This window comes from Chiroxiphia lanceolata, chromosome 3 (genome assembly GCF_009829145.1).
Source record: "Chiroxiphia lanceolata isolate bChiLan1 chromosome 3, bChiLan1.pri, whole genome shotgun sequence".
NCBI lineage: Eukaryota > Metazoa > Chordata > Aves > Passeriformes > Pipridae > Chiroxiphia > Chiroxiphia lanceolata.
The window spans coordinates 29,420,204-29,447,975 of NC_045639.1; the positions used below are offsets into that span (position 1 = coordinate 29,420,204).

Consider the following 27,772-nt stretch of genomic DNA (forward strand, 5'->3'; position numbering starts at 1 on the left):
TGGACTCGGGAATTGAATTTTAGGGGTCTCAAACCACAACACTTGGCAAGCCTAATAGCTTGCAGATAATTGTGACCACAGAAACTAAGTGCTTTCTCAGTGGGAAGAATGGTCCTCTCTTCCCACAGTTTACAATGTAGATTATTGAGGTTATTGATGAATGTGTTCCTTTCACATCTCCATGCTATAACTGTTAGCAAATATTGACCTTCTGGTGATGGCTGTAGTTTTCATACAAAACAAGAGTTTGGCCAAAAGATTCTCACCTCTACTGTGTACTTTTATTAATTTAGATACAAAATTGTAACCATTCCATTCCATGGTTGAGACATGCAATTTTGAAAGGACCAGAATGATTCCTAAACAGCTTAAGCAGCTGACCTTGTCCTAGATATAACTCTTGTTCATTATATGCTAGACTACCTGTCTTCTCACATGATTAGCATAAGACTGGTTTCACAACATTATCCCTGGTTGACAAATTATGTATGAGGGTTACCTGTCCCCAGTCTCTCATGATTCCTCCCTCTTTAGAGGTTGGAAAATGACAAACAACCTTCTCTTCCTCCAAACAATTTTTTAAGTGACAATTAGAAAACAAAACAAGATCTGTAGCATGTAAAGGGCATGCAGCTGGTGCAAATATGGGATTGGCAGGGGAGTCACTGCAGCAAGCCCCAGTCAGGGTAGTGGACAGCCTGACCTCCTTTACATTGCTTCTATTGCCTGCGGAATTGCAACAGAGGATCACAGCCTAATGGCATCCTCTTCAACCAGGGACCTCCTGCTGCATGACAAGAGCACGTCCTCTTTCAATAGTGAAAAACATTTACATCCCTTATTCTGTGTGGTAAGGGTCAAAATACAGAATGAAGTCTCTTATTCACACTTCTCTTGTGCCATGCCTTTCTTGTACTGAGCATCTGCTGTCCCTCTGGATTTCGCTGGTGGCTGGGAACGTTCTGTGGACAGAGTGAATCAATGCCAGAGGTTGCAAACCTACCAGGATGAGGTCCTGTTAACTGATGGGCAGGTGACAGAGTACTGCTGCCTCCAGATGTACTGTGAAAGCTAGTGCTGTATTCTTCATCAAATTAAGAGAATTGGGAAAGCATTCCTCAGGCAGTCTCTTTATTCTGATGAATGCTATGCTGAAACAGATGGCCATTAAACAAGAAGTTTGCTCGTTTGTTTGTTTGTTTGCTTGTTTGCTGAGTAAATAGATTGCACTGGGCTCAAATAGAAGTCATTGTCCCCCAGTGGAACCAATCCACTTAGCTGGGAGAAACTTCTGCTATTCCTCATTCTAAGTTTTCTGATCAGGAGATACCCAACTATAGCTAATAATTATCACTTTGGGGTTTTGATAACATACCCTGAGTATATTCTGAGTAACAAAATGAGGTGTGGACATTTTTTGACAATGGCAGCAATTAAATATTGGATAGATTTATAAAAAGAGTGAGGAATGAATGCTCCATCGCTTCAAATTTTTAAATCAATCATTTTTAAATAATCTTATAAAAGATACTTTTTGTATCACCCAATACTATGATGATAGATGCAGAAGCCACAGACAGGATTTCTATAACTGAGGTTATGTGGAAGGTCAAATGAGATGGCCATAGTTATCCCTTCTGGTCTTAACCTATCAATCAAAGGGTATTAAATTTCATTCACTGAGCTGGACATGTGATTATGCAAAACAGAAGTACAAGGATCTTTCTGCTTGTAAAGTGAGCACCTGGAAAGTATAATATCTCTGGGATAAAAATATTATGATGACCTTCTTTCAGAGCATCTACAAACTTAGAGTGGATCCTCTTAAGGTTACTTAAGTATCCTGGTTATCCCAGATGAGATGAATGCTTAGAATGGAGTAGATTATGAATGTATAATTTATTCTATGACCCGAAAAAACTTTTTCCTGGTATTTGGAAACCCTTCTGAATTCATCTGCAAAACAGACAAGGGAGTTGATGAAGCATTTTAATGAAGTTCATCTTTGTATTTCCTATGGGATATTGGTCTATGCTTTTTATAACAGTGTATTGCAAAAGGAACCTTCTGTGATGCCTTTGTCTCATGAATAGCCTCAAGAACCCTTATTCTTCCACTGCACTGTGAAACAACACCTGGTCTGGAAATTTGGGATTAAGTTTTCCCCATGCTAAGATGCAAGAAACTGAAAGAAAGTACATTCAGTTTATCTGTTGGCTGGAGCTACTTTTAAAAGCAGAGGGATGTGTGGGTGGAGGATGTGAGAAGGAAATTTTATACCAGTGTATACATGTATAAACAGACATTCAATGATTTGTAAAGAGCTGAGCTGTACAGCACCCAAGACATATACAATCTTTCCTCAAATCTCCAATGTTTCAAAGCTGGTAGGTTCAGTTCCTGGTAACTGTTTTCATCAGTAGGGCCACAGGCCAAAGTTTTTTTAATTGTCTTTCAATCAGTGTAATTGATTGGCAGCCATTGATTAAACAGTCATGTGGACCAGTGCCGACTGCTTCAGTTTGGAAGGGAATGGACAGGAAATGGGAATTACCAATGTCTACGTGTACATGCTAAATTGTATTGTCAGTTAGATGGCCAAAGACTTCAGCATGTTGTCTGCTATGCTTAAGAAAGGAGAATTATATTTGTGGTAGGTAAAGTTGTCCTAGAAGTCACAAAAACATCTCAATTTTATTTTTGTCTTGCTCTGCTGTCCTAGTTCAAACTTTTCTTAGCTTTGGTGTTGTACCTGGCACTGTATGTCAAAGGAGAGCATCCTCATTATGTAGTTTCTGTGTCAAGCTAGGTCTTTTGGGTGGTTTCCACTGTACAAGGGAACTTGTGTGAATGTGGTTTTAAGTTCTTTATGAGTTGTCTTCATATAGAAATTATGCATTCTGTTGGGGAATGGGAATAGCTGCATCCCTTGAAAGCTTCAGCTGCTCAGCAAGGTTCACAGAGCACAGAGTTAGTAATCTGTATTCCTGGTCTCTCATGAAATTTCTAGATCTAAGTCAGGAATGGGAAATTGAACCTCGACAGTCCTTTCAAGGGGTGAGTGTTGTGGGCCTGAGAGATGATCATTACCTAAGCAGAATGAGAGTTCTTCTGTGGCTCTTTGGGTGGTGATGGGAATTCTGTGAAGGTGGAAATAAGAGCAGATTTAGCTCAAGAAACCTTGTTGGTTGACTGTGAACTAAAGCAGGATTAGAGAGAAGGGACACCTGAGCGAAAGAGATGAGTGGGTGTGGTAGCCTGCTAGGAGGTCCAAGTAAGAAAGAGGTTGATTGACTGAGAAGCTCTTTACTTTGGAGCAAAGGAATATATATGTCAGGGGTGGTTGGTGAAGAGGAGAAGCTAAAAGGCAAATGCCAGAGACCTCTCATTAAATTCCAAAGGGCATCACAAAGCTAGAAAGCACACTGGCCTTGCACAGTGGGGAGCCACCACACCATAGCCTCATGTAAACCTTTCTTTGGGTGATTTTTTTCCCCAGGATTATATCATCTTTTATTATTCACTGGTAATTTTCACTGTAAAAACTGTAGCTGGTGAAAGATTTTTGGAAGATTTTTGGAGTGCATTGGTGGAGTACATTGATTTCTGTCATTGCAAGCAATATTTTCCTTTCAAATCAAACTCTGAAACACTAGTCTCAGAGTCTATTATTAATTCCTGATGTCATTAAGAGAAGTCTTCTCTGTCTGCAATGCACTGACATTTATTTTGTAAGGCACTGACAAGATTAGAGCTTTGATTTGGTTTTCTAACCAACATGCTTGATCCAGGATTCCCAGGAGTTATGTTTAAAGTTAGCTTCCTAAATTCACATTTCAGTCATCTAAAATAAAGTAAGTTTTAAAAATTTAATACCTAGTTTGTCAGCTTTCAGGTTCTCAAATCTACCTTTTTTCAGGCCATTTATTTCAATGCCTAGTGAGATTACTGACTGTGGTAACTCTTAGCCTTCCTTCCAAAAGGGCCCTTCAACACTGTTCCATATAAAGCCAAGGCTGCAAAATAGGCAACTACTCTCTCTGCAGTACTTCCTCCTCTGTTTAACCACAGTCTATCTCCCATACGTGCGACATCTGCAGTCTTCAACCTTAGGGATATGTAGATAGAGCCACTGGGAATGCAGCAGGTGTGGGTAAAAGGAGTGAGACAGGTTACAGTAAGGTATCTGAAGTTTGCAGCAGAATCTACCCCTCAAAAAAAAGTATTTCTTACTCTATGCAACCATTCTCAAAAGTATCTTCAAAGTTTTAAATTAAGTCTTGTTTTACTTTCTAGGAGCCAAATTCGTTATTTGCATAATATTTGGGTGACCTGGTTCTTCTACCTTCACTGGATGGCCTCTTGAAACATATTTAATATTTCCACCAAGAGTAAGGAGTAAACAAGGAGAGTAATTAGCCTAGATGAGGCTATAAAAATATACTTCTCACCCTTCAGACTGAAATACTATAGCTCTTTCTGAACTCTTGCCCTTTTTTTCACACTGAGATGTTTACAAAGCATCAGAAGAGTTTAGTCTTTAACTCCAGGGTGCCTAAAAAGAGCTGTACTTTGTGCTAACTACAAAGAACCTCAGAATCAGACCTTACATGTTTAATCTGGACGTGCAGAAGCAGACTGTTCCACTGCTCATGCTTCAGTGCATTAACTAATCTTTAAAGAACAGGGATTAAGGAGAAGCTTTGCCCACAAACAGGTTAGCCCTCTCTGTCTAGCTCTGGCAGCAAATGCATTCAAATTCCTCAGAGGTGTGTAGTGCTCATCCCTGTCTAGAGGCAGCATACTGGATTAGATGGACCATAGGTATGACTCAGGGCCACAGTTTCCAGGTAAATTTCCACTGAAAAATTGTACTACTGTCTTGGGTTTTGTTGGATTTTTTTTGTTCCTTCCATGTGCATTATTAAATCTTTTGTCTGTTGTTGAATTGATACTGGTGTGTGGCAATTTCGATGAGCTGGGTTTTTATCTCCTCTTGTTTAGTCAGCACTCATCTTTTTCCTGGCTCTGTCTAGAAGTCTCTTCAACCAGGAGAGGTAGAAGAAAATGTGTGTCTCTGTGTCTGGAGGATTGGAGAGTAGAACCTGCCGGTAAATGGGAAAGGCTGATCAATCCTCCTGAGTTCCTTTATCTCAATTCAAGTTTTATTTAGACATTCCAATGCTGTTCAGTACAAAGGAAGAACTACTCCTCACCACCAGCACTAGAAATAATAATATTTTACATGGACAACCTGTTCCTCTTTTTGTCATTCAAGTTGCTAAAATATAGCAAGGGAAAATTGTTTCTAGTATTGAATAGCATGAACGGAGCTGACAGTGTTATTAGAATTAGAGAATTGTTTAGGTCAGAAAAGACCTTTAAGATCATCAAGTCCAACTGTTAACTTAGCACTGCCGAATCCACCACTAAACCACCTTCCTGAGCACCACGTATTGTATTTGTCTATCTCTCCCTACATAGATACAGATAATATATGACTTCCATGATAACATTTCAGGCATCGGCACACCTGAGAGCTCTTTGCAGCTGCAGCTCTTGTATTTTGCAGTAAAATTTCTCTTCCCTTCCCTTTTCCCTCAGCTTCCTCCGCCCCCAGAGAACTGACACGCTTTCTACTGACAAATGTTGAGTGTAGCTCCTGCGGATTTAGCATGTCAGGCTGTGTCTACACAGCTTAGGTTTCTATTATTATGCAATGGCTTAGAGGGCAGTGCTTTGTCACATAATTACAGAGCCAATCTGTATTAGGACCAGGAGTTTGGATGCCTCTTTCTGTACCAACTATTCGCCTCCCGCCCATTCAAGCCTCCTCTCTGACAATCTTACTCTTAGCTTCTTTTTGTATCCTTGTGCCTCTGGTTTCTGGTTTTCTCCCCTTTCCTATGATACATATTTGTTTATTTCAGAAGTAAGGGGTCTGACTGAGTCGTGCCTGCACGGATTCCTATGCAGCACAAAACACTTGCTGTATGTTGCATCGTCAGAAGAGGTAAGAAGAAATTCCTGAAGCTGCCTGCTAGTTCTCTCGGGTTTTTCACTCTCTCGCTTTTTTTTTCCTCCCTCCCTTTTTTTTTTTTTTTTTGGTGTGTGCACATTGCTTGTCTTACAAGCCGTGCAGGCTCTGCCATCTAGAGCACTTTGTGAGATCACTCCACTTTGCTGTTTTTCCTTTTTCCATCTCTGCGTGACTGTGTGTGTGTGTGTCTCCCAGTCTCTCTTCCCCCCACGGTACAACTCGGCCCCCCACCTCAACACACACACACATACACAGAAGCTGGGCTTGCTAGTATGGAATTGAAGACTTGCAATACCAAAATGCATGTGTTACCTTGGGATGCACTAGGATCAGAATGCTCGAAAAGCCTGCAGGCTGCTTAGTCCTCCAAGACTGGGTTTTTTAAACCAGACAGGAAAAGAACAAGTTATTCACTTTTTTGTTCTTTCTTTTTCTTTTTTTTTTTTTCTTTCTTTCTCTTTTTTGTGCTTTGGATACTACTGAACAAGGAGTCTCAGGGATTCGCACGCTCGGACTTCATTGAATCAGGCTGCATCTGACAAACAATCTTGTCTGCATTTTGGTTTGCTAGAGATCAACCGGGATTTTTTCTGATTCTATCTTCTTTTGAAAAAAGGATGCATGGCACAGAGAGAAGGTCTAAGTGCCTGTTTGAGACTATTTTACTGAACCTAGGATAAATGTTACTTCTCAAAGGTAAGTACGAGGTTTTTTTCATATATATATTTAAACTGTATAGTTATAATATAAACCATATATAGATATGTACCCAAAACATTTTACAGTCAGTTACCTCTGATGGTAAAAAACCCCTCAGTCATGCATCTTAAAGCATCAGAGAAAGGTATAACTTTATCTCCCTTTTCATGTTAGCTTAGATAAGATTGTTCATGTGGAGAAATGGATCTCATTTTGGTTTCTGCTTCTCTTCATATGAAAAGGCACTTCAAAAAGAATATTTATTTTTTAAATGTCTATAGGATTTTTTTCCTGGTAGTTTTAAAACAGTGATGGAAAGATGTTTAAAATAAAGGGTAGTTTGGTTTCTAATACAGGAGAACTGAGGAATAAAGCTGTGAAAGTGATTTCAGCTTTCTGGAGGAATTTGTAAATCCTGCAAAGCTAATGAAGAACTTTTCTGAACAGATCAACTCTGCTCCCTATGAAACCACACGGTAATGAGTGGGGACCTTGGAAAATGTCATATGAACAAAGAGAAGGCATAGGAACAGCTAGAGACGGGAAGGGAGTGAGAGGTGTGGTGGGGCAGTAGGCACCCACTTCAGTGTCTGCTATCACAGAGGCTGGTGTTCTTGGTAAAGTGATGCCTCTGGTGATGGACATCCAGAACTGGCAAAGTGGGCTTGTGGGGGATGGGGTACACAAACAGGTATATGCTATGTCATGACTGTCTGACGTCAGACATGTATGCTTTCTGCAAGATTAAGTGTAATGAGAATTGAGGTGGGGGAAGCATCTAAGTGGCAGCACAGGACAAGAAACAGCAAAATGGAAACTGAGTCTCTTCCTGATTTGCATGGACATATGCATACTTTTGGGACACAAAGCAAGTGCATGACTGAATAAAACAAGAAACTAATGAAGTAAAAGAAATTGTCAGTGCAGTCAACAAGTCCCTGTATGATAGATTAGCAACTGGAAATGTAAAATGATCAGTTGTGGTAATGTATGTAAGGAAGGCTTCTTAAACTGGGTAACTCCTACCTATCTAAAAGAGACAAAGAGCATTGATTTAAAGCAAGAATATTTTTAATTTTTTTTAGACTAGCTGATCTAGTCTTTTTGGGGTAATGTCGTGGAGATACTAAGATGAGTAAGTTTTATTTATCTGCTCCATCTTTGGGATTAATATGACAGAAAAACTCTTTTGATGAGAAGAGGCAGCCAAACAGTAAGCATCACTTCAGTCTGTAAAGTCACAGTTAAATAAATTGACACCTCTTAACTTTATTGTACAATGTTCACCATGAATAAGTCCAGCAGATGCCACACAATAGTTACAGGGATTTTCTGTTCCTACAGAAAGGGGAAACATTATCATGCAGGGGATCAATTTCCAATTGGACCTTGATGTGTACAGAGGCTGTACTCAGGCAAATTTGGGCTTGTGGTGAGACGGAAGGGAAATAGATAGTTTCTTTTACTGGTTACAGTTTTCTTGTTTACAGCTTGTCCTGTGTCCATAGTGAGTTTGCATTGCCCACAGATCACCACTGGAGCACAACAGAGTGCTTCTTGTGTGTGCTCTGCTAGGAGCTGCTGCATCGCAGCAGCACAAAGAAGAGCTTCAGACCTTCTCTGAAACTGCTTCTAATTCTCAGTGAGAGAGTGGATGCAATAAAAACCAAAGTGCTAGGAGACAGGAAGCAAAATTATCATGAACCAAGTAATTTTAACCCATGAAACCCAGTAAAGATCTGTATCACCTCTTGGATCAGAGATAGTCTCTGTCCTGTTCTCTCTAGAAATGTGACTCAGCCTCAGAGTCCCTATTTGCTGCTGTCCTCTCTGCCCCATGCTGGTATTCACAGAATTAGTGTTTCTTGTTTAAATTTACAGTTGGGCCACAACTGATCATTTTTGCCAATGGGAGGTGTAAATGGCACATATAGACTTGCCCTGTAGCCTCTGTTCTGCCTACTGCTCAGGTGCACCTGAGCTGACAGCTCCCTGGTAAACCTAGTCAGGGTGCTTCTGCTCCCCCTCTTTGTGGACTACCCTGGCCACTGACTCGATTTGCAGTGTAATGACTACAGACCCATTTGATCTGTCTCCCCCTCCCCCTCACTCTGCCTTTTTTTTTTGTTGCCCTTGTGGGAAAAAAACCAAATAAAACTGGAGGTTGAATCAAAATTATCAATGTTTAACCAGTAGTAGGTAGGAATATTCTTCAAGTGGCTTAACTCCCTGCTGAGGGGTTGTGGACTGATAACCCTTGGTACTGCGTTTGCCATACACCCTCACAGAGGGGAGGGAGGGGATAATGACAGCACCTGTTCACCCCCAAATCCCTTTTTGCATTGCTAATGCATTTCAGCCTTGACCTACAAAGATCACCTTTGGGAAAGAAAGGGTAATTTTTTCCAAGTGTGTACTCAGTCTTTTTTTTCTGGACTGAACACTCAGCCTTACTTTCTTTGTGTTTGTCATAGTGTGCTGTCATAGATTTGTTTCTGTAGAGAGATTAACTGTCCTCTAGGTGCTGGACTGAAAAGCATTAACACTCTTTTTGAAGGGCAGAAGGAAGACTTCTGTGGCTCCTTCAAGTCAGTCCAGATGACTCTGTAATTCATTGTCCAACAGCAAATATGCCATTGCTGTATTCCTTGACTCCTCTTTGCTTTAACCATGTAGAATCTGACTGTAGTAACTAAGGATCTCACCAAGGGGCTGAGATTTACTCTGTCAGTGTCCAGAGGCCGCGTGTGCTTGCAAGGGCTGAACAGCTTCCAGTTATCAACTGAAACTTGTGACAAAAGACAAGGTTTCATCTGAGTGCACCAGAATAATAACAAAACCCACAAATCACAAATCAGTGTGATGCAGCACTGCAGTGAAGGGCCAGCTGTTACTCTTTGCCCAGCCCTACTCCACCCAGGATGCACAGAGGGAGGAAAGCCTGTAAGAGATACTTTTGCTTCTAGGAGCTCAAACCTTGGCATGAAATTAACAGGTCATTAGAAGGCCTACAGTGATGTCTCATGGAAAACTGGGAAAAGGGTACATAATTTAGAAGTATTTTTGCTTCCCTTGCAGTAGCAATTATCACCTTACTTCAGAATATTTACATGACAATGTTTCTGACTTTTCTCGCTTCCTGTCATTTGTTTTGTCCTACCTGTGATACAGGTCTCTGATGACATCAGAGACATCCCTCATCTTCGTGGGAAAACATTTGTGACAAATCCAGGATGCCAACTTCAGCATATGAAATGAGCAGTCACAGGAAAAGTTGGAAAACATATCTTCAGTTAAAAAAAATGCTGATTTGAAAACATGGGAGAAAGGGAAAAGATGCGTTGGCGGGGTCTGGTCCTATGTAGAATCACTATTGACCTACATAGAAGGCAGAGTTGAGTGGGAGTTTTTCAGTATAAATGTTTTTGTTTTTCTCAGGAAAAACAATTTTTTATCAGAAAGAAACACGGTTGGAAAATTGTCAGTTTTATGAATTTCCTGACTGAAAAGACTATAGGGACAAAATTTCCAGAACATCCCATCTTACTTTGCTTTCTGGAAGATAAATTTTATTATTTCTTTCCAGTTCATGCATTTTATATGAAAACTGAAAATAATTCATATGTAACTTGATCATAAAATCCCATTTTGTTAAATGACAAGCAAATCTTTGAGTTGAACTGGAATTAAACATTTCTAGATCATTAGAAGGCTGACATACTTTCAGTTTGGGACAAGGAAACTGTAGGGACTTTCTTTTCAACTCCTGGGACCAGAAAACTTTTGTCTGCCAAGCCTTACCTGGAAGTGAATTTATTTGGCTAAATGGGATTATTCTAGGAACATCTTGACAACAAGTGCTGTGAAATATCAAGGCCTCTGACAGTCTGCTCTTGAAATCTTTCTTCCAGCTATGGAAAACTTATGTGCTGAGAGAATATGGCAGCTAAATTACAGTAGTTAGGAGAGGATGGCTGCAGCAATAGTACAAGCAGTGCAATGGAGCATTTAGGAGGCTTCTGCTAATCACACCTCAAGAAGGAACTGGTCTCTAATCCTCCGACAGATCTGCTATCAGTGTGGTCTTATGGAAAGAGGTGAGATAAGGAGAGAGCCCTGGAATAGCAGTAAATCCTGGGTCCTGGACAATGGTTGGTCAGAGGGATAGGGTAGGGCTGGTGCACAGCAAGGTAGAGTCTGAGCAGAATAGAAGGTGGATTAAGGATAAAATCAACAGAAAGTACATGATGGCTGAAAGCACCTTGGCTATTTTAATAGATGTGATGTTGCACTGAAAATCCCTGGAAAACACGTGTGTGGCATTGGTGTAGAAAATTATTGGTGTTACTCTTTTCCTGAAACCAGAAGAGGTAGGTCAGGACTGTGCATAGGTCTTTATGTGAAGGACTCAGACAAATTGCAGCAGTTGTCCAGTTAGGACTGTAGAGTTTGAGTTGACTTAGTTGGGAGACTTAGTTGGAAAGACTATGGAAAACCTAAATATGATCAAGTCACATGAATTGTGGTGATCAGACACACCTTTGATATTGGAGGACATAGATGCATTGGTGAAGAAGTAAGGAATTTTTCTTCTTCTGCCTTTAGAGTTGCAATTTGCTTTAGCAGACTGAGGAGCAAGGGTGCTCAAAATGGCAACACTTACCAAGGGTCCTTAGCCATTCTCTTTTCATGTCTAAGCTCCTCAGAAAAGCTTCAGTATACATGTCAGTCAGAATGAGTAATCCTTCTTTTGTTACAGCCTAAAGATAAAAATTAAGAATGGGAAAGGAAAAGAGGATATCTTAAACATGCCACATCCCCTGTTGCAGTGGTAGGATGGATGGGCTCTGATATCAGTGAAAGGGCAGCACCTCTATGGCTGCTAGAAAGAAAAAAACTGAATGCACCAGGATTTATATTAGATCCCTCTAACAGCCTTTAAAAAAATGTATCTATTCTTTCAGTACAGAATGAAAACAATGAGCAGTCAAATGGCAAAAGGAAAAGTCGAGGAAAAAAATGTCTGTCATGGCTCGTTCAGTATTCCCTGTCTGGCTTGAAAGTAGCCAACAACAAATGTCTGTCTCCTTAGAGATAAAAATCAAAACCTTCCCAATCATTTAAGTGGTCATTTGATCTCCATCCATTTGTGAATATTCCTGTGACTAGGTAAATACTTGTGATACTCAGAAAGCTCTGCATGGTTTGGATGTGAAACAAGTATACTAAACTAAGAAAGAAAAAGGCCAAACTGTATTGATAGAACGTAAATTATCTGGACTGAGACCATTTTGTTGGCTTCCTAAACTGAGAGCTAGTTGGCATTTTGTATGAGTTATCTTCAGTGTAAGTGAATGTTATCACTGCTGCTGGTAGATATTTACTGTATATTGTTTTTTAAATAAGGGTACAACATTGATTACTTGCTCTCCAAATTATTGACTGCACTTTCTCCCTGTTGTCAGGTCAGATAACTTATCTCCTTTGGAAATGTTCAGTAGAAAAATGTGTTTGCTCCTAGAAACTCTCATGGAGAAGAGGATCAAGGGTTTTTGGGGGTTTTGGTTTTTTTCTTTTTTTTCTTTAAGGCTACCTATAATCAAAATATCTTGTAGTTGTCCCTGAAAAATCTCAATTTGTTTTTCAAGTACCACTGTGAGGTATGTGAATATTTTCTAATCCTGTTTCACATGACCAAGTAGCACACTGAGCCATGAAGTCTTCAGCCAACAGTGCTTTGGAAGGACAGTGTGACTTTTCTTTATCAGTACATCTACATCTTCTGTTCACAGCTCCCCAGATGCATTTTGACAGCGATAACTTCTTGAGGTGAAGGGAAGGTTGTTGATAGGCTTCAAAATTATACTGTGTGGTTAGAAGTCTCACAGAGAATGAGCTTTCCCCTGTCCACTGTCTCTCAGCACCCTACCCTGACTGGACCTGATGGTCCTCCGGCTGGTGGGAGATGAAGTTTCAGGGACAGCAATTAATGACATTTCCTTTAAGATTCAGGACTGGGTGACAGCAGTTTCATGTGAGAAAGACTGGAAAAATTTTGGCAAGATGTGAGGGAAGAGAGAAAGAAAAATCAGCTGTGGTACAGCTAAGAGCTGTCTCTGTCTCTTTAGTTATTTCTATGACCCTTCTTACTACTGAGCCAGAGTGTCAGGCTAGGCTAAGGATAGACTTATGATGTGTGTCTTTGGTCACATTATACGTAGCTGATACTGCCCTCGGCCACTGTAGGTTGTTTTATTTGTCACATCTAACCTGTTTTAGCCTTTCAGTGAGCATGGGAAAATGTATTTAAGCCCTCTGTGCATTTGTTTCTGTTGTATCAATTTTTTTTATTCACCTCGCTGGATCAGTGAGCTGAATGAGAATACTGTATTGTTTTTATTTTTCCTGAACTGAAAGAGGTTTTTGTTATCATCTAGTACTTATAACCACTCCATTCTTAGTAGAACCTATCAACAAGCTTTCAAGTTAATGTAAGAGACCTCTAAAACTTGCCTGGTCCATCTTCGTATGGTCTGTTCCAGAATGAGTGCTGAGATCTGTCTCTTCAGTGCTGGGTGTCTAATGCTGTGACAGCAAAATAAATGTCTGTGATGATCCTATTGGTCTATGGCTCAGGAAACTTCACTACATTTGAGATTGTACCAAGAAAAGGAAGCAGTCCATCCTCCTGCAAGAAGGCTGATATAGGACATGGTGAATTTCTGTGCACCAGTGACTTCTATCCTACATCAATGTCCTACCACAGAATGGAAAAATCAAAGTTATGTCGCATTCTATCTCAACTATATGATTTAAATTTAAAAATAAATAATACCCTCAGGCCAAGTAACAGCTGCTGCAGTTCTTTCCAGCACAGCTCATTGATCTCGTCCTCTCATTTGGCACATCCTCCTGCTCCCATGGCGCTGTAGTTAACATTAAATCACAGACAGATCACATGGTGACCTAACTGAAACTGAGACCCAGTTGGGGTACACTTTGTACACACAGATATATGGGCCCTTACACCACCACCTCACCACACACTGGAGAAAGACCTCAGAATAAGGTCTTTGTTAGGCTATGCTCTCTCTTTCTATTACTTACAAAGGTTATTACTTATTTTGCGTTAGTCTAATCATGCTCATTTTAAGGAATTGCTTTCAATTTTATTTTTTTTTTTATAGCATCTGTTGTTTTATCATGAAACTGTGATGAGCTTAAAGCATATGTTGGAAGCACAGTTTTCCACAAAAGTCCTTCTATTATGGAAATCAAGTATCTTTTAGGAAATCCTAAATAAAATGCCTTCCAAGTTTAGTGTGTGATGTAGTTACACTCATATGTTCTCATAATAATTCCTCCCTTTTCTTTATATTGACAAGTACATGAAGGGCAAAAATGAACTCTGCAGCCAGCTGTTCTTCCTAAATATGTCTTGTCTTGATGGCTTAGGTAAAAAGAAAATTGCAGTTTGAACTTCATTTGTGCAGCAAATCAGGTCTGTTTTCAGAAGCCTGTTTCTTCAGTCACAGTATTTCAAGATAGGAAGCCAGGATGTGTTCATGTCCCAGTCTGATTATGCCATATTTGCAGAGAATTTAGTCACAGGTGGCAAAAACATTTAAGAACAAAAGAATATAGTTTTGGACCTTTGTTTCCATTCCTTCCGCTCCTGATTAAATTTTCAAAGCCTTTCTGACATTTAAACAAAACATTATCTGAGAGCTGTTAGGAAAGAATATGGGATCTTAGATTGTCATTCTCAGAATAATTTCCACTTTGTTTCAAAACAATCTCTCCTATAGCTATAAACTTGCTTTAAAACATATTTTGGGGCCCTTTTTTTGTTATTGGTTTGTTTTTAATTTTGCTTGGCTTTTTTGTTTATTTATTTCGATAGTCTTACCAGGAACAAGAAAAAAAAATTTGCCTTGCCAACACACAGTTCTTTTTGTTTAATCATATTGTCTGTCACGTATTGGCCTCATAAGCCACCTGCGTGCCTGTAGCAAATGTGGATAGTGCCTTCCCAAATCTTCGTTCGCGAAGCCCAGCCATTATTGTAATAGAGTATCATATATTACTGAATGCTTATAAGGCATCAAGCAGTAAAATCACAATGACTTCAGTTAAGAAAAGGACAACTGAGCTTACCGGTAGGCATTTGTAAATTGAGGAAGTTGGTTCTATATAATTCTGTTGATAGATGTTAAGATCTGGGTGACATTAAGTGATATAAGTCATTGGGATTCCTGCTAATTTGCCTGAGATTTCTTTGACAAATGTGATATTCAAATGTCCATGCTTTCAGGTGTTTTAATCATTCAGAGAAGCAGCAGTACCCTTGGGCAAAATAAAAAATAAAGTAAGAATTAAATCTTAATAAATTTTTTTTTAATTGATACTTCTAACCATCATTAAAAATTAATAAAAATAAAATATAGACTGGATCACAGTAAGTGCATGTTAATATTGTTATGCAGTGAATCCTGGCATTGCACAAGGGAAAAGAATAGCAGTACCAGCCCCCGTGACATACATGTGTATTGGAATATATTCATTTATTGTTGGACAAAACCAGAAAAAAAGGTTTGAGGGAGAAAGCATAACCTTGCAACTAAGGTTTTGGTCTTAAAGTCAAAGTAGGCCTGCAAGAAACAGTCTATGCAGGACTTAATAAGGTTTGCAAAAGCCCACATTTGAATACAAATGAAAAGGGAGGACAACTGTCATGATTACAATTTGCTTAATTTTGGAAAGGTATTCTCCTGTTGTGTATTATACATTAAGTCACTTCTAAAATGGAAATGCTAATTTGAAATTAAATGCTCTGATAATTAAATTTCCACTGCAGAATCAATAAATGTTTTTGGAAAGATGAAATGAGTCCAACTTAAAGAAAATATTTTCTTTCTGTTTAAATAAAGTATCACAAGTCAGCTCAAAAGAATATATATATTTCATTCTTTTCTATCCCTTTTAATTTCTTTTTCCAAATCATTAGACATATATGTTCAATACATATGTGTGTACATATGGTCAGATGCATTCTCAGCCGTGGGCATAACTTTGCTTTCCACTTCTGCTTTTGCAGTCAGAGCTAATAGTAACATATGTTAGAGACCTGTCTTAAGCCTAAGAGTACTGATGTTTATGAAGGGTTTATAAGACTAGTGAATAAGAAGGATACACTCAGGGGAGTAACTGTGTTGGCAAAAGGAGAGAGACAACTTAATGAGAGCTGGTAAAGAACTTCCAGTCAGCCTGGGACCTGGAGGAGCTCGAGAAGTAGTCCCACGGCAATCTCATGAGCACAAGACTAAGCATAAGCTGTGGATGCCCTATCCTTGGAAGTGTTCAAGGTCTGGTTGGATGGGGCTTTGATCAACCTGGTCTAGTGAAATCTGACCCTGTCCATGGCAGGGGTGTTAGAACTAGGTGATCTTTAAGATCCTTTCCAACTCAAACCATTCTATGGTTCTGTTAACTTTTTTTCATTAGAGAATAGGTTTTGTTTAAATTAGTTTACTATGTTGTGGGGGTGGGAGTGGAGGTGTGTCTGTGTGGGGTTGTTGTCAGTCAACAATATCTTCATTTGTTTTAGTTTTAAATACTTTTGGCTAGAATGTTTATGGATTTTGTTTTAAAATGAAATCAGACTTTATACCATGTGAAAAGCTTTCATGCGGCATTTTGTTCTATTTTTAAAGAAAATAAGTTTTTGTATTTTCTGGAAAACTGATACTCTCCAAATTATAATTAGTTAGTCTAATATAAATAAGTCAAAAATTTCTCTCAATTTCTCATAAAATATGCTTTCCTAACATTTTTAGGGTTGCTGATAGCCATAGAGAGATAGTTCCACTTCTCGTTGTAGAATTTTTTCTTTCCTGTTTTCTCATTTTTTTGTTTTCTTGCCCTAGTAGATCTGTTCTTTGTGGATGGTTATGCACAAAGGGAACAGACAGTTTATGGCTTCTCTAAACAAAACAGGCTGCAAAAACGCTGAATTTGTTTTAAGGTTCATGAGATGGGTAATATGAAGATAAAATGGCAATGAACACATGTGTAAGCTGTCACAATTCCTTATCTCTAGAGAGAATTAACCTCTGAAATGTATCTGTATGGAAGCAACGGAGGGTGAGGGTGGACACAAATGAGTGATCATCAAAGAATTAAAAAGGACTTCATCACCTGAGACATGAAAAGTAAAAGAAGCAGCTGAAAAAAGTAAGAAAGTTTCCTGTGCTAGAGGAGCTACCTGTTCAATGCTCTTAGTACTGGCAGTGCTGTTGGCTGGTCCATGGTTCATATTCTCTTATGTATAAAAATGAAGCTTGCAAATACTCCACTTTTAAATATGTTAGGGACTATCCTTAACAGGTGATTCATCTCTCTCAGCCATGGGAAAGGGGAATGAGGAGTTCCTGATAGCTTAAATCAAAATCTTCCTAGAGTGCAGAGCCTTTGGAGACTCTGTATTGGCATGCTGACACTGTAATAACAACTTGATCCACTTTTAGCACATCTTCCACAAATATTAATGAATTGATCCTTGATGCTTTCCATATAAATTGGGTTTGTGTTACTACTCCAAAAGCAAGATAACTGGCACATGGATTTTGGCTTAAAGTAGTCTGAACACAGGCAGTGTCTTACAGCAGAGCTGTTGATCGGATCAACCATTAAACTGGATGTCCTCGTGCTGATGCTTAGACAGTGGTGAGGTGGTGCTAAACTGGTGGAATGGAAACCAGATCAAATCCCCCAGCTGTGCAGCAACAGCAACAAAGTGAGCTATGTCTTCACGAGTAAGCCCACTAGAAATCTTCATTTAGACTTTTTATATCAGCAAGACTATTATGAAAATGGTACTCAGATAGCAAGCATTAGCTAAAGTAGGAGCCACTGAACCCTTTTGTACAATTTTTTGCATGCTTTAACTGAGTAGAAAAAACCAATCGTGACATGCATTATGTTTATTTTTGCTAGGTTTACTTAATAGTCATTTGGGAGGGATATGGATATACCAGCATCTGGAATTATCAAAACAAACAAAAAAAACCCCAAAAACAAACAAACAAACAAAAAAACCCCCACAACAAAAATAGCTACACTTAGTTTTCTGTCTTGCTTGGAATGCTATAAATCTTCCAAGCATATGTCCAGGAAAACCCCCTGTTCCTCACGTATATTTTATTTAATATTGTGAATGGTCATACTGACTGATGAAATTCACACTAAGAGAAATTCTACTGATACAGTTATTTTACTCCAGTGATGGATTGAAACCTTTTATTTATATAAAATATACAGCATTTGTGCTTTTATTATGCTACACCTAAGATTTATTTGGCCTCTTAAATTTTAGGGCTCCTTATTTCAGCTGAAGTTCTGGAGGATGTAATTTGTGTTGGCTCATGGCTGACTTATTCCCTAAGTTTTCAGATGAAGAGCTCAAGGAATTCTAGTCTCCCTGTCCTCATTCTGCAGATAAACATAACCTCAGCCTCTGATAGTGAAAATGGTCAAACTAGCAAAATCAGAAAACTCACGTAACCTAAGATTATTGTCGTAGTTATTCATTAAGAAAAATGCAAACTGTTCATAAATGGTTCATATGGGGAAAAATGTAGAAGTCACCTTTTATAAGATTTATAATTACTCATGTGAACTCATAAAAAAAAATCGTAAGTCCCTTGATCAAATTTTTTTTTTATTGCTTTTACAGGAATGCCTTTAAGTCTGCACTGACAAACAAAAAAATGCCCTCAAACCCAATAAGGTTCTGCACTGCAGATGCCCCTCACCCATTTCACATTTGGTGTGATTTGTTTGAGTTGCAACTAGTCCCTCATTCTACTGACTACAATCCAGTCTCAGCTGTCCAAACCTCTGTTACCCAAAACAGGGTGATGGTCCTTCTGTGTCTGTCAGCTGCAATGATAACTCCCATAATTACTCTGACACACTTTATCTCTCATGACATTCAGTTGCGTGAAGATGCACTGCCTGGGAAAAGCTTTTTTTGATGTCCCACTCTAACTCCCCTCTTTGTGCAGTCAGCAGCAGCATTTTAACTTGTTCTTCTTGATATGAAAGCTAGTATGTGACTACAGCGGAGACAAAAACAAAATAAATATTCAAAACCAATCAGTGTGATTAGCACACATAATCCATAAGAGAAGTAAGAACAGCAGTAATTATTAACTATAGACACTTAACTCCCTGTGTCGTCAATAAACGTGATTTCTGATTTCCTGAGATTTTTCAGGCAGTGATTCATTAGAATGGCAGAAGGAAGAGATTTTGGCTGACGCCACAAATATATCCTTATTTGCTGAGATGCCTTCCCATACTCTCTATCTTAGGAAAGGTTAAAGTTTAGGGGTCTAGTCCCTGTAGGAGTATTGGACATCCCTGGAAAGTACTGTGTGAGCTTTTCTGTTCAGTACAAAGTGGTACTGCTCTGTAGGTACAGCAGTTGATTATCCAGTTACAGTAAATTGGTCATTGTCTTTAGTGGTAACCATGCATTAACAGGGATTAACCAGTACAATTCACTGTCTACAACAATTCATTTGGGTGCAGCTTGAGCCGTTAAGAGACTTCAGTGCTCTTATCAGTGATGTTACATGGTTCTGGTCTTGGAAGAAGAACTGGAAAAAATGCAGAGAGGAGCAGCCTGGATGTATTTATGGAGCATTTCTCGAACAAATAATGATTGAATTGCCTTTTTACTCTACAGCTTGGAAGGAATTTATTCTGGCTTGACATCATAAAGATATCTAAGACAATGAAAAATATTTTTGTTCCTTGTCTCTTCCAATATAAGTCTTAGAGGACAACAGATTAAACTGGCAAGTGACAGGTCGAGAGCAAAGAAAATGAAGCATTTCTTCACTTGGGACTGTGAAAAGCTCTGAAACTCTTTTCTGCAGGATTCAGGGATTGCTAATTGTTTACTTTGATTTATAGACCAATTGGAGAAGTAAACAAAAGAAAGACACAGGGTTTTTTTATGTGCAAAGACATTATCTTCAGCTAACAACATTAGCTGGACCACAAGTAGCTAAGAAGCTGACAGTATTCTGGAAAATTATCACCACAGACTTGCATTGCTTTTAAGTTTTTTGATTGGCTTCCCTTATTGAACTAGTAGCAGAGACAAGATACTGGGCTAGATATACCATAGCCATGACATAAGTCAGATTTGTTCGGACTGATTTGATTCAGGATACTCTGACTCCTACAGTCCCCATGGTACAGCCTGATGCCTTGTTTGTCTGAGTCCACAGCTGTATTTCAGCAGGGTGCAAGAAGGTGCAAATTACTCAGTGCTTACACATGTGGGCAGAAACAGTGGTCTTCTACCAGGCTATTGAAATAAAGCTTCCCTGCTGAATTTACTAAGTTATTAGCACCCTGGATTCAGAAATGGTGCTGATATAATCATGGTCTCTGACTCAAATACTTCAGATAGTTTTTATAGTATTTCACTCCTTGTCAGGTGAAAATTGCTCTCTCTGCACCCGCTCTATAACTTCTCTACAGTTGCAGTGGCTGGCTCTGTTGGTGGAAGCACAAGGAAGTTACTGCTGAGATCTGGTAGTGGGAACTGGTAGGCATTCATGTACTTATTGGGAAAAAAAAGTCAAATTGTATTATGGGTCTCTTCAAGCTGGAAAGAGGAGAAAAAGTATTCTGCTTTCTCTCTTGAGAAAATATTGTTCTAAAAGTCTAATAACGATAAATTCTGGGTGTACGGACAAGAGGTCTCTTGGAAGGCTGTATTTCCTTACTGTGCAGGAATCTGAGCTCTTGGATATAGTATTTAATCCCTGTAATGAGTTAGAAGGTATGGTAAATAGGGGAAACACTTTCAATAATTTACTGGCACCTGCCTTGCATCACCAAGGAAGTTTTTGCTTGGGCTGGTGGAGGATCCTTCAGAGGAGACTTTTCAGACAGGCAAGAAGAGAGGAAAGGCTGTGAACCAAGAGAAGAAAGATTGGGGAGACTAAAGAAATAACAAAGAGGTAACCATTGTCAGAACAGTTCATTTCTGTCTAGGCTGATGTCTTGTTTTGTTACAGTTCTTTAGTTATGAACCATTATGGTTCATAGTTATGATTTTAGTTATGAAAATTATGGTTCAAATAACTAAGTTACGAGACTTCTCAAGACTCAGCACATAAGAACATCAGAAAGCAGGTATAAGTATATAAAGGAAATATAGTAAATGTGGTAAACATTATATAATAAAATATGTCTATTTCCAGTAATTTTTCTTAGGCTAAATTTTTAAAATCTTTAATCAGGTGCTGTTGAGGTACTCTGAAAACCTAAGGCAATCCTGAATTATTTTATGAAATAGCTGGGTCCCAGGAGGGGATTCTTTAGCCAAAATTCTCAGTGATTATTGTTTTCAATAATAAATAATGAGTTTAAGTCGTGCAACTGCCTGCTCGTCTAGACGCATAGATAATGACCATTGTGGTTTTGACCTGCAATGTAAGAAAGGCTGACTGCGTTGCCTACCCTATTTTTCTCTCCCTCTCTCTCTCTCTTTTTTTTTTTTTTTTTTTTTTTTAATGATCAGAATTTCTAGATTTTTCTAATGTGGTAAGATAAAAGAAGCCTGCCTCCAAGAGAAAGCTGCACTGATTCTTTTTCTAATACAACCATTTACAGAAGTGCTAATGTGTCCTAGGAAACATGAAGGCACAGTTTTGTTTTTAGAAATTGTTCTACAGAGTTATCAGATATGATTTTTTTTTTCCTGCTCAATTTTTCAAGGATTATTTTTAGGCTGAACAGAAAGAAAAGATTTATTGACCTCAAGATTCATTAGACTCAAGATTATTCCACTAATCTCCCAAGGAAGTTTATAGAAACTTTGTGATTTGAGATTTTAAATATAGCTTACTGGGGGCAGGGGAACCCAAACCTTTAAAATGTGACACATGAGGAAAAAAATGTGTTAGAAGAGAGAGAATGGACTAACTGGCTTGATAAGGCTATTTTTTTTGTACATAGCTTCTATAGATATTTGCACAGAAGCAAGAACATTGCTAATTAACTGCTCATCTACTTCATGTGCTTATGGCTTACCAGCTATAGTCAAATCCCATCTGTCACTTGAGGACAATTAAGTGGGCTGAGAAGTATCCTTTTATGAGTGCACCTGGCCAGGAGGTGGTATTCCAGATGGACAGCAGGAGACACCTAGAAGGGGGAGGGGGGGAGGCTGTCTCTTCACTAGGCAGTTGCAAGTTGTTTAACCTGTTCATATTAAACAAAAAAAAATTGTTCTGGAGTGGTACTGATAGGAGCATAACTCATACGTGTGCTTCCAGTATCAATGCAAGAGCTGCGCAGTTTTCTTCAGACTGCCTAAGGTTCTTGTCTCCAATCTTGTATGAGTTTCGACACTGCAGAAAGTCAAAGATCTTTGGAAATTGCAAAAGCAAATAAATGGCATGAAGAATATTGGAGTTGAGGAAAAGATAATATGCACCCAGGTGATCAAGTGAGACCCAAAGCCTGGAATTGGGCAGTGGCCCTGCAGCATATGTATATGATACTGTGTCTTGGTTCTGCCTGGGACACGGTCCTGGAGGCTGCCCAACTGTGTTATAAAATAATCAGACTTGACTTTTCATGGTGTTGTCATGGCTTTCATTTTGTGCATATTCATTCAGGTTGCTCTTGATGTCTGTTGCCTGTGACTTAAGATGCAAAGATCCTTTCATTGGAGTAAGAAAACATGTGATGCATAATTGTATTTGTCCCTAAATACAATGTTTTCTCAAAGCTCTGAGCAGTTTCAGTGGCTCTTTAGAGGCCGTTTTCAAAGTTTACAGCAGTATGCTTGACTAATGAGGTAATGATAGGACCTCAATTATGTGCTGCAAGTTAAGAGGAATCCTTAAACTGCCATTCAGCTTCAGTTTTACTGCTGTAATTTTAAAAGTGTCTGCCCTCCCTTTCTCTTTAAGCAAAATCATCCCACCCCATTTGTCAAGATAATGACATCCATGGCCAAGCAGGGCCTCTCCTTCCAGTGATAACTTTCTTCAGAGGAATGCCATTAACAGCCTCATTTTGTAACACCTGAATATAGATAGTTTAATTTATCTCAATTCTATTTTTTTTTCAGCTGTTACTTGCCATATCTGTCCATTATACATGATCAGGAAATTGAAAGAAGGGTCATCAGCCTTTGTGCTGATACTTCCCAGTAAAGATTTTCCATATGCACACGTACACATACATAAATAATATATATAGTTTTTGTCTATAAGTAGATGTACATGGAAAAGAGATTTGCTTCTTGGTAGGCAAGAAAGAAGGACTGTAACTTTTCTGGAAGTAGATTTTGCGAATCCCAGAGTGGTGATAAATTGCAGTGAGTTCTGTGGTGCCTCCTGGCAGGGCTGCACTGTCTGCAGCCCCTGGTTGGTGCTCAGGCCAGAGGGAAACATCAGTAAAGCTCTGTGGCAAATGTACCTTCCTTCCCCTCTGTGGGAGGACAGATGAATGTCTGACTTCTCTGCTCCCCCTTACACAGTCTCATATGGGAAAAGGTTTCAAATAAAAACACTTTTCATTTTTAGAGCTGATGGGTCTGTAAGGTGGCTGTGAAGAAACAACAGGTAATACTGTCTTATTAACCATAACTATTCAGAAATCATCACTCTAAACATCAGATGAGATAGATTATGTCACATAAGCTATCTTTTGTAGCACTGCCTATTTTTAAGCTCCCTTCTTCAATTTCTGAACTATTGTGGATCATCTCTAAAAAAAAAAAATCTTTCCTAACCACATGACTCCAGTATTTGGCAAAGTAAAACTAAAAACCTCTTTTTTGAACCTTGCAGCACATGCAGAAGTTAGTGGCCCTTAGTCCTTACAGTCTATGGTCCTTGTGCAGCTGGATAAAGGGCCATTTGATATTATTCACTCTTTGAGCATTTTAAATGGAAACAAGACAGTTTCCCAAAACAAGGCTATGCAGGATTTTGTGGGGTTTGTTTGTTTTTTTAACCTCCTGTTAAAAGCAGATTACATAATAGCAGCAGAGATTGGGGGTTTTTTTGGGGTTTTTTTTCCTCCCTTTTTTTTCCTCTATAGTATTTAAAATATACTTTTTAAAGTTGTTGCTTAAGTATTCTGAGAGCCAGAGACTTGAACATCAGTGTATCTGCTTGTTCAGGAAAACAGTGAAATGAAATGGATTCTTGCAGAGAGGGAAACTCGTTTGTCTAATCCTGCTGATCAAGTCAAGAAAGATGAAACGAAAGCCACCAACATAACAGGTAGAAAAACAAATTAAGATACTTTCATTCTACCTTAGCAAAAGGATTAGTGTAAGGAATGTAGGAGAAAATTTTGAACAGAATTTTGTTTAATTTGGGCTCTTCTCAATTTAAAAGGCCTACCTGAACAGATTTTTCTCAATCACAAAAGTCAGGTATAAAAAACAAACAACAACAAAAATGAGAAACAAACATAAAACCTAAAAATGTAGGTATACTCTTTCTCACCTTCCAAATTAAAAAAAGATTTTTTTTTCTTTTTTTTTCTTCTTTCATCCTTCCATCCTAATTTGAATCAAGGTCTTTCATAGTCCTCCATGAGGGATATGTCATATGTATTTTAACAAATTTTTTTAATTCAGTCTTCTCGATTAGCGAAACTCTCTCAAGGTAAAAATCACACTTTGATGCCTGTGTCTGGCACAAGCACACATAGTAAATAATACAGAAGAATAATTGGGCATATCTTGACAAACTAGATACCCAGTTTCAAATGACTGTGATTACACTTTTTTTCCCTCTTACTTTTCTCACTAACATGACAGCAAGCATGTTTCCTTCAAAGAACAGATTTTGAGCCCGTCAGAGAAAAAAATTTAAGCTCAGATTTTTCAAATGTGCTCAGCATACTGGATGCAGATGGGGTGTTAAGGGCTCCAGTGTTCTATGGGTTGTTTTTTGATTGCTTTTTTTTTTTTAATGATCCTACAATAGTACTTCTGGCTACAAAATAATTTCGAAAATTCAGCTTCTATGTAAATGCCTCAGGTCTGTGCTAGACGGTTCTTAATAATCTCTTCTCATTTTAGAGAAAGCACTTTGGCTGTGGGATTTTCAGGTGTTCTCCCAGTTGGTCAAATTCTGCTGTTATTGAGATTGCTGAAAATAATTTAACTTAAATTGGTGTTAACTGCTGTGGGTGCTTGGTCTTGCTTGTCATCTTTACCCTTCATCCATAGGTATATGTTTAGGAATAAACATCTGAGCTCACAGAGGACTAAACTTGTGCCTTAGCACAGGTCCAAGCTGTTTGCTCCTCTATCGTAGGTGGATCAGGCATATGTGATACCACATGACTTACATCTGTCAACAGGTGTACTAATTGTAGCTTTTCCGTAAACCTACAACAAACATCTGGGCTTTAGATGCCTGTATAGAGGTGTTCTGTATGCAATCCTTTAGGATTGGTGAAGAGAAGTACACTCTCATGGTGCACCTCTGCTCAGCTATAGTAGATGAAGCACTTAGTAAGGTAGATATCTATAGTAGGCGTAATAATGAATCGTCGCAGAACTGCTTAAGTCTTTTGATTTACTCACAGTGGTCATCAGACAACAAATGTGAATGTCTATATAACAGGCCTCAAAGCTGAGATCAAAGCCACTGCTGGATGTGGTTATCATTGTGGATGGAAAACAGTGGTCATTCAGTGTGCAGAAGCTCTTCGTGTCTATCTTCATTTTACATCCTTATGTTATTTTTGCCCCCCTGGTTTCACTTGGGAAAAGCAGTTCAATATTAATTGCTTCTGCAGCCTTTATCTACAGCTCAGATGCTGTGTAGCTGTACGCTCCACTATGCTTTTTTCATTGTGAAACAATTTGTCCCTGGGACTGTTTTAGTACCACAGACATAGAAATGTAGCAGTGACTAACTGATTCACTCTTTAAGACATTGTTTATTTCATATTGTATCCATCTATGCTATGATGATACCCTTCCTCTTTTGGTTATGTTCCTTGAACTCTCTAGATGCTAATTTAGGAAATTCTTTGCTTAGCTTTTTTTTTGTAAGCTTTTGTGTTGGTGGTATCACTATTATTTCTAGAGACAACAAGCAGGAGATTTTTGGTATCTTTGCTTGGCTGGTGATTTTTTTTCTCAATACATGAAAATATTTTTATTTTTAACAGATGAACCTAGGATAAAAGAGACCAGATCCTAGCACATCAGCGCTTTCTGGTACTGCTATGGTAAAATGAACACATAATTCCTTGACTTGTCACAAGATAATACATATCTGTGTGATTTTTTTCTCCACCTCTTCTACCTCCTATTTTCTTAGAGCATATGCTCAGGATGCCACCCACAACAAAGGATCAGTGTAAAGGATCTGTTGCAAATTACCCAACTGAGATTGATTGATTTTTCAATTTATGCATTTAACTCTCTTGGTTAAATTTCAACTTAGACCTCAAATGAATTTCAATAATGATACATGCCAAGACCTACATGCTATAGAGCTCCTGAAATTCGATAAATCCAACATAAGTAATTAATGGATATTTAGTCACTGGTTGACCTTACACCTTTCTAATAAACCTCTAGGAAAATAATAGGTTAACATATAAAGACCCCTTCTGAAATGTCCCTCATGGATTAGGCTTCCAGTGGTGGCAGGCACTGAAGCTTGCAACCTTCCTGTGTTTGAAGCCGTCTTGTTCTGGAACTCCTTGTACTTCTGAGGTTTGCAGAAATCCTTCTAGGATTTCTTAAACGGGATTTATAGCCAAGCAGTAAAACAAATTGCAGTAGAAATTCCTAAATTATTGTGCTAGGAGGTCTTCTAAGCTGTACTGAAAATGTAATTCCTTTCACTTATGACTCTTGATTTATTGTTTCTGAAAGAAGCCCTGTATTCTGGTAGCATTTTAGTTAACTTGTTTTGTTGTGGCAATAACTGCATTTTACCTACTTTTCTTCCTCTATATCTCTCAGTATTTGCTGCTGTTAGAAGTGAATCTCATTCAGTTCAAAAAAGTTAGCAAGATAAAGGAAAAGAAGGAAATCCACCTGTGACCATAGCATTTAGAGGAAAGGATAAAGGTTCCTTTGTAAGACAACCAAGTGAATTGGATAGTGTTTCCCAGATCAATTGGAATATTGAATATTTGACCAGCAAAATAATTTTAGAGTTCAAAATCTGCTTCTGTTTCTATTGGAAATGTGAAAAAGTAATTTCTCACGACTTCCATGAAATGTTTGTAGATGAGGGTGGCAAGATATCTAGCCATACAAGGCAATCATAGAACTCTTGGGGTTTTTTGCTTTTTTGTTTGTTTTGTTTCTCTGTGCAGTGAAAAGTTAGGAATATGGAACTCTCACAGCCTTTAGACTCTCTGTTTTTCCTCTCCCCAAAAGAGACAAGGTGACCTGCATGTAGTGTTTTCAGTGCTATGTTATGAAACTGCAAAGCTTGATGAATAGGCAACTGCAGTTTGTTTACAGAATCTTGGCACAGAAGGTCACTAGGGCTTTGAAACTCAGCTGAGATCCATACATTGAATGGCAGATCTGTGTAAGCACCTGCACTGTTGTTGCAAACTCTGGCATAAGGAATCAAGAGTCACATTTTCCCTGAGATTATAGGCAATTTTTATGTTTCCAGCTTTCTGTTAAACAATAAATCTGCAGTTACAAGTTAGTTCACAGTAAGAAGAAAAGCTTATTACTTGTGGGATCATTGAATCTGGGGAAGGTACACAGATTCAAGCCATACTGCCAGTGAATACACATTCTCAGTTACCGGCTGCAGAGCCTGGGAAGCAGGGCTTTCCCAAAGCACAAAGTCAGGAAAATAAGAGTTCTCAGCACTGCAGGAGGTCTTTGTCTCCACCACCACAGGAGAAAAGTGAAGTGAGGTAAGCACACAGCCAGGCTTTTCCCTTTACTCTGCCCTTCATCAGGAACATGAACACAGACAGCCA

The 27,772-nt window shown here is 38.7% G+C and overlaps 1 protein-coding gene across 2 annotated transcripts in view; it reads left to right on the plus strand.

Annotated features, from left to right (window-relative positions):
* Positions 1 to 5,660: 5,660 nt before the first annotated feature.
* The window catches only part of LRFN2 (leucine rich repeat and fibronectin type III domain containing 2), a 156,485-nt gene continuing 134,373 nt past the window's right edge, over positions 5,661 to 27,772 (plus strand). Inside the window, exons 1-2 of one of the 2 annotated variants that reach the window (XM_032684349.1) lie at positions 5,661 to 6,013; positions 6,529 to 6,736. The gene's annotated coding sequence lies outside the window, so the exon portion shown is untranslated. Of the gene's footprint in view, positions 6,014 to 6,174; positions 6,737 to 27,772 lie in introns of those variants that run through there. The other variant, XM_032684348.1, reaches the window with a different exon arrangement.